A 10,460-nucleotide genomic window follows, 5' to 3' on the forward strand; every position below is an offset into this window, starting at 1 on the left:
ACACGGCTCTGCTCCGTACAACTCGTACACACACGGCTCTGCTCCGTACAACTCGTACACACACGGCTCCGCTCCGTACCACTCGTACACACGGCTCCGCTCCGTACAACTCGTACACACGGCTCCGCTCCGTACAACTCGTACACACACGTCTCCGCTCCGTACACCTCGTACACACACGTCAGCGCTCCGTACACCTCGTACACACACGTCTGCGCTCCGTACACCTCGTACACACACGGCTCTGCTCCGTACACCTCGTACACACACGGCTCTGCTCCGCACACCTCGTACACACACGACTCCGCTACGTAAACCTCGTACACACACGTCTCCGCTCCGTACACCTCGTACACACACGTCAGCGCTCCGTACACCTCGTACACACACGTCTGCGCTCCGTACACCTCGTACACACACGGCTCTGCTCCGTACACCTCGTACACACACGGCTCTGCTCCGTACAATTCGTACACACACGGCTCTGCTCCGTACAACTCGTACACACACGGCTCTGCTCCGTACAACTCGTACACACACGGCTCCGCTCCGTACCACTCGTACACACGGCTCCGCTCCGTACAACTCGTACACACGGCTCCGCTCCGTACAACTCGTACACACACGTCTGCGCTCCGTACACCTACGGCTCTGCTCCGTACAACTCGTACACACACGGCTCTGCTCCGTACAACTCGTACACACACGGCTCTGCTCCGTACAACTCGTACACACACGGCTCCGCTCCGTACAACTCGTACACACACGGCTCCGCTCCGTACCACTCGTACACACGGCTCCGCTCCGTACAACTCGTACACACACGGCTCCGCTCCGTACACACACGGCTCCGCTCCGTACAACTCGTACACACACGGCTCCGTTCCGTACAACTCGTACACACACGGCTCCGCTCCGTACAACTCGTACACACACGGCTCCGCTCCGTACAACTCGTACACACACGGCTCCGCTCCGTACAACTCGTACACACACGGCTCCGCTCCGTACAACTCGTACACACACGGCTCTGCTCCGTACAACTCATACACACGGCTCCGCTCCGTACAACTCGTACACACGGCTCCGCTCCGTACACCTCGTACACACACGTCTCCGCTCCGTACAACTCGTACACACACGGCTCTGCTCCGTACAACTCGTACACACGGCTCCGCTCCGTACACCTCGTACACACGGCTCCGCTCTGTACAACTCGTACACACACTGCTCCGCTCCGTACACACATGGCTCCGCTCCGTACAACTCGTACACACACGGCTCCGCTCCGTACAACTCGTACACACACGGCTCCGCTCCGTACAACTCGTACACACACGGCTCCGCTCCGTACACCTCGTACACACACGGCTCCGCTCCGTACAACTCGTACACACACGGCTCCGCTCCGTACACCTCGTACACACACGGCTCCGCTCCGTACAACTCGTACACACACGGCTCCGCTCCGTACACCTCGTACACACACGGCTCCGCTCCGTACACCTCGTACACACACGGCTCTGCTCCGTACACCTCGTACACACACGGCTCTGCTAGATCCACACTGTAAACCCCTCCTGACCCCACACATAACGGTAGAGGCTAGATCGGAGTTGATTTTTTGAGGTGGGAGGAGTGATTTCATGAAATCATGATGTCACCGGAAGGGGCGGGGCCTCCTCAGTGCCGTGCAGATCTGTGGGCGGGAAGCGGCAGTGCTCGGGCTCCTCTGTGCAGAGCGGAGGATCCTGACCCTGAGGTGGAGAAGAGTCAGCGTTTCCTCATTAGTTATAGCTCTGGGGTCTCAGCCTGGATGTTGGGGGCACAGAGCAGTGTCTCCTGTCTGTGTTGGGGGCTGCAGCTCGTGTATGTCTCAGGCTTCAATAAGGTAAGTGTGTTATGGGGGGTTACACGGAGCAGGGGATGATACTGTACGTTTGGGGGGGCTCGCACTGGCTGGGGGGATGACGCTGCACGTTTGGGGAGGCTTGCACTGGCTGGGGGATGACGCTGTACGTTTGGGGGGCTTGCACTGGCCGGGGTGCGACGCTGCACGTTTGGGGGGGATGGCACTGGCCGGGGGGGCGACGCTGCACGTTTGGGGAGGCTCGCACTGGCCGGGGGGATGATGCTGCACGTTTGGGGAGGCTCGCACTGGCCGGGGGGATGATGCTTGCACGTTTGGGGGGCTCGCACTGGCCGGGGGGGATGATGCTGCACGTTGGGGAGGCTCGCACTGGCCGGGGGGATGATGCTGCACGTTTGGGGGGCTCGCACTGGCCAGGGGGTTACGCTGCATGTTTGGGGGGCTCGCATTGGCCAGGGGGTTACGCTGCATGTTTGGGGGGCTCGCACTGGCCAGGGGGTTACGCTGGCATGTTTGGGGGGCCCGCACTGGCCAGGGGGTTACGCTGCACGTTTGGGGGGGGCTCGCACTGGCCGGGGGGATGATGCTGCACGTTTGGGGAGGCTCGCACTGGCCGGGGGGATGATGCTGCACGTTTGGGGAGGCTCGCACTGGCCGGGGGGATGATGCTGCACGTTTGGGGGGCTCGCACTGGCCGGGGGGATGATGCTGCACGTTTGGGGGAGGCTCGCACTGGCCGGGGGGGATGATGCTGCACGTTTGGGGAGGCTCGCACTGGCCGGGGGGATGATGCTGCACGTTTGGGGGGGCTCGCACTGGCCGGTGGGGGCGACGCACGTTTGGGGGCTCGCACTGGCCGGGGGGATGATGCTGCACGTTGGGGGAGGCTCGCACTGGCCGGGGGGATGATGCAGCACGTTTGGGGAGGCTCGCACTGGCCGGGGGGATGATGCTGCACGTTTGGGGAGGCTCGCACTGGCCGGGGGGATGATGCTGCACGTTTGGGGAGGCTCGCACTGGCCGGGGGGATGATGCTGCAACGTTTGGGGGGCTCGCACTGGCGGGGGGATGATGCTGCACGTTTGGGAGGCTCGCACTGGCCGGGGGGGATGATGCTGCACGTTTGGGGGGGGCTCGCACTGGCCGGGGGGGCGACGCACGTTTGGGGGGCTCGCACTGGCCGGGGGGGCGACGCTGCACGTTTGGGGGTATGGCACTGGCCGGGTTGATGACGCTGCACGTTTGGGGGGGGCTCGCACTGGCCGGGGGGTGACGCACGTTTGGGGGGGCTCGCACTGGCCGGGGGGATGACGCTGCACGTTTGGGGGGGCTCGCACTGGCCGGGGGGATGATGCTGTACGTTTGGGGGGGCTCGCACTGGCCGGGGAGATGACGCTGTACGTTTGGGGGGCTTGCAGGGGGCGACACATGTTTGGGGGGCTCGCACTGGCCAGGGGGTTACGCTGCATGTTTGGGGGGCTCGCACTGGCCAGGGGGTTACGCTGCATGTTTGGGGGGCTCGCACTGGCCAGGGGGTTACGCTGCATGTTTGGGGGGCTCGCACTGGCCAGGGGGTTACGCTGCATGTTTGGGGGGCTCGCACTGGCCAGGGGGGTTACGCTGCATGTTTGGGGGGCTCGCACTGGCCAGGGGGTTACGCTGCATGTTTGGGGGGCTCGCACTGGCCGGGGGGATGACGCTGTACGTTGGGGGTGCTCGCACTGCCCGAGGGGATGACGCTGTACGTTTGGGGGGGCTCGCACTGGCCGGGGGGCGACGCTGCACGTTTGGGGGGGCTCGCACTGGCCGGGGGGATGATGCTGTACGTTTGGGGGGGCTCGCACTGGCCGGGGGAATGACGCTGTACGTTTGGGGGGGCTCGCACTGGGCCGGGGTGCGACGCTGCACGTTTGGGGGGGGATGGCACTGGCCGGGGGCGACGCTGCACGTTTGGGGTGGCGATGCTGCACGTTTGGGGGGGGCCTCACACTGGCCGGGGGGATGACGCTGTACGTTTGGGGGGTCTCGCACTGGCCGGGGGGCGACGCTGCACGTTTGGGGGGGCTCGCACTGGCCGGGGGGATGACGCTGTACATTTGGGGAGGCTCGCACTGGCCGGGGGTAGTTACGCTGCATGTTTGGGAGGCTCGCACTGGCCAGGGGGTTACGCTGCATGTTTGGGGGGCTCGCACTGGCCAGGGGGTTACGCTGCATGTTTGCGGGGCTCGCAGTGGCCAGGGGGCGACGCTTCACGTTTGGGAGGGGGGGGGGGCTGGCACTGGGCAGGGGGCGACGCTTCACGTTTGGCGGGGCTGGCACTGGGCAGGGGGCGACGCTGCACGTTTGGGGGGCTGGCAGGGGACGACGCTGCACGTTTGGGGGGGCTGGCACTGGGCAGGGGGCGACGCTGCACGCTTGGGGGGGCTCGCACTGGCCGGGGGGCGACGTTGCACGTTTGCGGGGCTCGCAGTGGCCGGGGGGTGACGCTGCATGTTTGGGGGGCTCGCAGTGGCCAGGGGGTGACGCTGCATGTTTGGGGGGGCTCGCAGTGGCCAGGGGGTGACGCTGCACGTTTGGGGGCTCGCAGTGGCCAGGGGTTGACGCTGCACGTTTGGGGGGCTCGCAGTGGGCCAGGGGGTGACGCTGCACGTTTGGGGGGGCTCGCAGTGGCCAGGGGGTGACGCTGCGTGTTTGGGGGGCTCGCAGTGGCTAGGGGGTGACGCTGCATGTTTGGGGGAATCGCAGTGGCCAGGGGGGTGACGCTGCATGTTTAAGGGGGGGGGCTCGCGTGAGGGCGACGCTGCACGTGTGGGGGGTCTCGCTGGGCAGTGGTGTGTGTTGTTGTGGGCTCTCGCGGGGCAGTGGTGCTTGTTGTTGTGCGCTCTCGCGGGGCAGTGTGTGCGTGTTGTTGTGCGCTCTCGCGGGGCAGTGGTGCGTGTTGTTGTGCGCTCTCGCGGGGCAGTGGTGCGTGTTGTTGTGCGCTCTCGCGGGGCAGTGGTGCGTGTTGTGGGGGCTCTCGCGAGGCAGTGGTGCGTGTTGTGGGGGCTCTCGCGAGGCAGTGGTGCGTGTTGTGGGGGGCTCTCGCGGGGCAGTGGTGCGTGTTGTGGGGGCTCTCTGCGGGGCAGTGGTGCGTGTTGTGGGGGCTCTCGCGGGGCAGTGGTGCGTGTTGTGGGGGCTCTCGCGGGGCAGTGGTGCGTGTTGTGGGGGCTCTCGCGGGGCAGTGGTGCGTGTTTGTGGGGGCTCTCGCGGGGCAGTGGTGCGTGTTGTGGGGGCTCTCGCGGGGCAGTGGTGCGTGTTGTGGGGGGCTCTCGCGGGGCAGTGGTGCGTGTTGTGGGGGCTCTCGCGGGGCAGTGGTGCGTGTTGTGGGGGCTCTCGCGGGGCAGTGGTGCGTGTTGTTGGGGGCTCTCGCGGGGCAGTGGTGCGTGTTGTGGGGGCTCTCGCGGGGCAGTGGTGCGTGTTGTGGGGGCTCTCGCGGGGCAGTGGTGCGTGTTGTGGGGGCTCTCGCGGGGCAGTGGTGCGTGTTGTGGGGGCTCTCGCGGGGGCAGTGGTGCGTGTTGTGGGGGCTCTCGCGGGGCAGTGGGTGCGTGTTGTGGGGGCTCTCTCCCTCCCTGCGAGACCCCCCGACGTGCAGCCTCTCTCTCTCCCTGCGAGACCCCCCGACGTGCAGCCTCTCTCTCTCCCTGCGAGACCCCCCGACGTGCAGCCTCTCTCTCTCCCTGCGAGACCCCCCGACGTGCAGCCTCTCTCTCTCCCTGCGAGACCCCCCGACGTGCAGCCTCTCTCTCTCCCTGCGAGACCCCCCGACGTGCAGCCTCTCTCTCTCCCTGCGAGACCCCCCGACGTGCAGCCTCTCTCTCTCCCTGCGAGACCCCCCGACGTGCAGCCTCTCTCTCTCCCTGCGAGACCCCCCGACGTGCAGCCTCTCTCTCTCCCTGCGAGACCCCCCGACGTGCAGCCTCTCTCTCTCCCTGCGAGACCCCCCGACGTGCAGCCTCTCTCTCTCCCTGCGAGACCCCCCGACGTGCAGCCTCTCTCTCTCCCTGCGAGACCCCCCCGACGTGCAGCCTCTCTCTCTCCCTGCGAGACCCCCCGACGTGCAGCCTCTCTCTCTCCTGCGAGACCCCCCGACGTGCAGCCTCTCTCTCTCCCTGCGAGACCCCCCGACGTGCAGCCTCTCTCTCTCCCTGCGAGACCCCCCGACGTGCAGCCTCTCTCTCTCCCTGCGAGACCCCCCGACGTGCAGCCTCTCTCTCTCCCTGCGAGACCCCCCGACGTGCAGCCTCTCTCTCTCCCTGCGAGACCCCCCGACGTGCAGCCTCTCTCTCTCCCTGCGAGACCCCCCGACGTGCAGCCTCTCTCTCTCCCTGCGAGACCCCCCGACGTGCAGCCTCTCTCTCTCCCTGCGAGACCCCCCGACGTGCAGCCTCTCTCTCTCCCTGCGAGACCCCCCGACGTGCAGCCTCTCTCTCTCCCTGCGAGACCCCCCGACGTGCAGCCTCTCTCTCTCCCTGCGAGACCCCCCGACGTGCAGCCTCTCTCTCTCCCTGCGAGACCCCCCGACGTGCAGCCTCTCTCTCTCCCTGCGAGACCCCCCGACGTGCAGCCTCTCTCTCTCCCTGCGAGACCCCCCGACGTGCAGCCTCTCTCTCTCCCTGCGAGACCCCCCGACGTGCAGCCTCTCTCTCTCCCTGCGAGACCCCCCGACGTGCAGCCTCTCTCTCTCCCTGCGAGACCCCCCGACGTGCAGCCTCTCTCTCGTCCCTGCGAGACCCCCCGACGTGCAGCCTCTCTCTCTCCTGCGAGACCCCCCGACGTGCAGCTCTCTCTCTCCCTGCGAGACCCCCCGACGTGCAGCCTCTCTCTCTCCCTGCGAGACCCCCCGACGTGCAGCCTCTCTCTCTCCCTGCGAGACCCCCCGACGTGCAGCCTCTCTCTCTCCCTGCGAGACCCCCCGACGTGCAGCCTCTCTCTCTCCCTGCGAGACCCCCCGACGTGCAGCCTCTCTCTCTCCCTGCGAGACCCCCCGACGTGCAGCCTCTCTCTCTCCCTGCGAGACCCCCCGACGTGCAGCCTCTCTCTCTCCTGCGAGACCCCCCGACGTGCAGCCTCTCTCTCTCCCTGCGAGACCCCCCGACGTGCAGCCTCTCTCTCTCCCTGCGAGACCCCCCGACGTGCAGCCTCTCTCTCTCCCTGCGAGACCCCCCGACGTGCAGCCTCTCTCTCTCCCTGCGAGACCCCCCGACGTGCAGCCTCTCTCTCTCCCTGCGAGACCCCCCGACGTGCAGCCTCTCTCTCTCCCTGCGAGACCCCCCGACGTGCAGCCTCTCTCTCTCCCTGCGAGACCCCCCGACGTGCAGCCTCTCTCTCTCCCTGCGAGACCCCCCAGACGTGCAGCCTCTCTCTCTCCCTGCGAGACCCCCCGACGTGCAGCCTCTCTCTTGGGGACGCACTGGGCAGGGGGTGACGCTGCACGTTTGGTGGGGCAAAGGGGGGCCGTGTGTGTGTGTGTGTGGGGCCGTGTGTGTGTGTGTGTGTGTGTGTGTGTGTGTGTGTGGGGCCGTGTGTGTGTGTGTGGGCCGTGTGTGTGTGTGTGTGTGGGGCCGTGTGTGTGTGTGTTGTGGGGCCGTGTGTGTGTGTGTGTGTGGGGCCGTGTGTGTGTGTGTGTGTGGGGCCGTGTGTGTGTGTGTGTGTGTGTGTGGGGCCGTGTGTGTGTGTGTGTGTGTGTGTGTGGGGCCCGTGTGTGTGTGTGTGTGTGTGTGTGTGGGGCCGTGTGTGTGTGTGTGTGTGTGTGTGTGTGTGGGGCCGTGGTGTGTGTGTGGGGCCGTGTGTGTGTGTGTGTGGGGCCGTGTGTGTGTGTGTGTGGGGCCGTGTGTGTGTGTGGGGCGTGTGTGTGTGTGGGGGCCGTGTGTGTGTGTGTGTGTGGGGCCGTGTGTGTGTGTGTGTGTGTGTGTGGGGCCGTGTGTGTGTGTGGGGCCGTGTGTGTGTGTGGGGCCGTGTGTGTGTGTGGGGCCGTGTGTGTGTGTGGGGCCGTGTGTGTGTGTGGGGCCGTGTGTGTGTGTGTGTGTGGGGGCCGTGTGTGTGTGTGTGTGGGGCCGTGTGTGTGTGTGTGTGGGGCCGTGTGTGTGTGTGTGTGGGGCCGTGTGTGTGTGTGGGGCCGTGTGTGTGTGTGTGTGTGGGGCCGTGTGTGTGTGTGTGTGTGGGGCCGTGTGTGTGTGTGGGGCCGTGTGTGTGTGTTGTGTGGGGGCCGTGTGTGTGTGGTGTGTGTGGGGCCGTGTGTGTGTGTGTGTGTGTGGGGCCGTGTGTGTGTGTGTGTGTGGGGCCGTGTGTGTGTGTGTGTGTGGGGCCGTGTGTGTGTGTGTGTGTGTGGGGCCGTGTGTGTGGTGTGTGGGGCCGTGTGTGTGTGTGGGGCCGTGTGTGTGTGTGTGTGGGGCCGTGTGTGTGTGTGTGTGGGGCCCGTGTGTGTGTGTGTGTGTGTGTGTGTGTGTGTTGGGTGGGGCTCGCAGGGAGAGAGGCTGCACGTTGGGAGGGGGACTGCACGTTGGGTGGGGGGGAGAGGCTGCATGTTGGGGGGGAGGATGCAGGGGGAGAGAGGCTGCACGTTGGGGGGGGGGGAGGATGCAGGGGGAGAGAGGCTGCACGTTGGGGGGGGAGCTTGCAGGGGGGAAGAGGCTGCATGTTGGGGGGGGAGCTTGCAGGGGGAAGAGGCTGCACGTTGGGGGGGGGGGAGCTTGCAGGGAGAAAGAGGCTGCATGTTGGGGGGGGGGAGGATGCAGGGGGAGAGGCTGCACGTTGGGGGGGGGGGGAGCTTGCAGGGGGGAAGAGGCTGCATGTTGGGGGGGGGGGGGCTTGCAGGGGGGAAGAGGCTGCACGTTGGGGGGGCTTGCAGGGGGGAAGAGGCTGCACGTTGGGGGGGGGGGGAAGCTTGCAGGGGGGAAGAGGCTGCACGTTGGGGGGGGGGGGGCTTGCAGGGGGAAGAGGCTGCACGTTGGGGGGGGGGGCTTGCAGGGGGAAGAGGCTGCACGTTGGGGGGGGGGGGGGAAGCTTGCAGGGGGGAAGAGGCTGCACGTTGGGAGGGGAGGATGCAGGGGGAGAGAGGCTGCAACGTTGGGGGGGAGCTTTCAGGGGGGGAAGAGGCTGCATGTTGGGGGGGAGCTTGCAGGGGGGAAGAGGCAGCACGTTGGGGGGGGGGGGGGGAGCTTGCAGGGGAAAGGCTGCATGTTGGGGGGGGGAGGATGCAGGGGGAGAGAGGCTGCACGTTGGGGGGGAGCTTGCAGGGGGAAGAGGCTGCATGTTGGGGGGGGGGAGCTTGCAGGGGGGGAAGAGGCTGCACGTTGGGGGGGGGGGGAGCTTGCAGGGGGGAAGAGCTGCACGTTGGGGGGGGAGGATGCAGGGGGAGAGAGGCTGCACGTTGGGGGGGGAGAGCTTGCAGGGGGAAAGAGGCTGCATGTTGGGGGGGGGGAGCTTGCAGGGGAAAGAGGCTGCACGTTGGGGGGGGGAGCTTGCAGGGGGAAAGAGGCTGCACGTTGGGGGGGGAGCTTGCAGGGGGAAAGAGGCTGCACGTTGGGGGGGGAGGATGCAGGGGAGAGAGGCTGCACGTTGGGGGGGAGCTTGCAGGGGGGAAGAGGCTGCACGTTGGGGGGGGAGATGCAGGGGGAGAGAGGCTGCACGTTGGGGGGGGGGAGCTTGCAGGGGGGAAGAGGCTGCATGTTGGGGGGGGGAGCTTGCAGGGGGGAAGAGGCTGCACGTTGGGGGGGGGAGCTTGCAGGGGGAAAGAGGCTGCATGTTGGGGGGAGGATGCAGGGGGAGAGAGGCTACACGTTGGGGGGGGGGGGGGAGCTTGCAGGGGGAGAGAGGCTGCACGTGGGGGGCTCGTGCTGGGCAGGGGGGCCGTGTTGCACTTTGTGGGAGGTATGCTATTAATATTCTCCCTTTGTTTTTCTAACACAGTTTGTGACTACTGGCATCTGGGTGTAATTGCCCCCCGTCGTCCCACCTTAGAGACTGAGAGAACAGTGTGGTCGAATGCACATCACACCTCCTGTGTCCTCCAATGTATTCAACAAGAGGATTTTTATGGTAAATGGAGAAATACAATTTTTACACCTAAAAACGCACGGGACTCCGATACAAAAGATTTTTTTTCTTTCAATTGTTGCCAATGTCCAACATGGCTTTATTCTACGTATTAATTTGTAAAGTTGATTGTTAGTGTATATTTGTATCCCCGACCTTCTGTCTCCTCCCCATTACCCAGTAGACTGTGAGCCCCTGAGGGCAGGGTCCGCCACCCCTCTGTACCCGTCTGTCAGTGTTATATATTTGTATCCCCGACCTTCTGTCTCCTCCCCATTACCCTGTAGACTAAGCCCCTGAGGGCAGGGTCCGCTCCCCTCTGCACCCGTCTGTGAGGATTGGTTTATTCACTGTAATTTATATCTGTATTTTGGTGTAACCCATTCCCATGTACAGCATGGAATAAATGTTCTCTATAAAAATAAAACTGTATAAATATATTTCTCCTTTTGTTTTTTTTTTTTAATTGATATACTTATTTTAATAAAACTGTTCTAGAAGTTTGGGCTGTATGTTC

The 10,460-nt window shown here is 65.2% G+C and overlaps 1 long non-coding RNA gene across 1 annotated transcript; it reads left to right on the forward strand.

Moving 5' to 3' along the window:
* The first annotated feature begins 1,601 nt into the window (after positions 1 to 1,601).
* LOC142312218 (uncharacterized) lies at positions 1,602 to 10,443 on the forward strand. Its single transcript, XR_012754341.1, has 2 exons — positions 1,602 to 1,891; positions 9,818 to 10,443. It is a non-coding gene; the product is annotated as an uncharacterized LOC142312218 (long non-coding RNA).
* Positions 10,444 to 10,460: the final 17 nt, after the last annotated feature.

The sequence above is a fragment of the Anomaloglossus baeobatrachus genome, chromosome 5, assembly GCF_048569485.1.
Source record: "Anomaloglossus baeobatrachus isolate aAnoBae1 chromosome 5, aAnoBae1.hap1, whole genome shotgun sequence".
Taxonomy (NCBI): Eukaryota; Metazoa; Chordata; class Amphibia; order Anura; family Aromobatidae; genus Anomaloglossus; species Anomaloglossus baeobatrachus.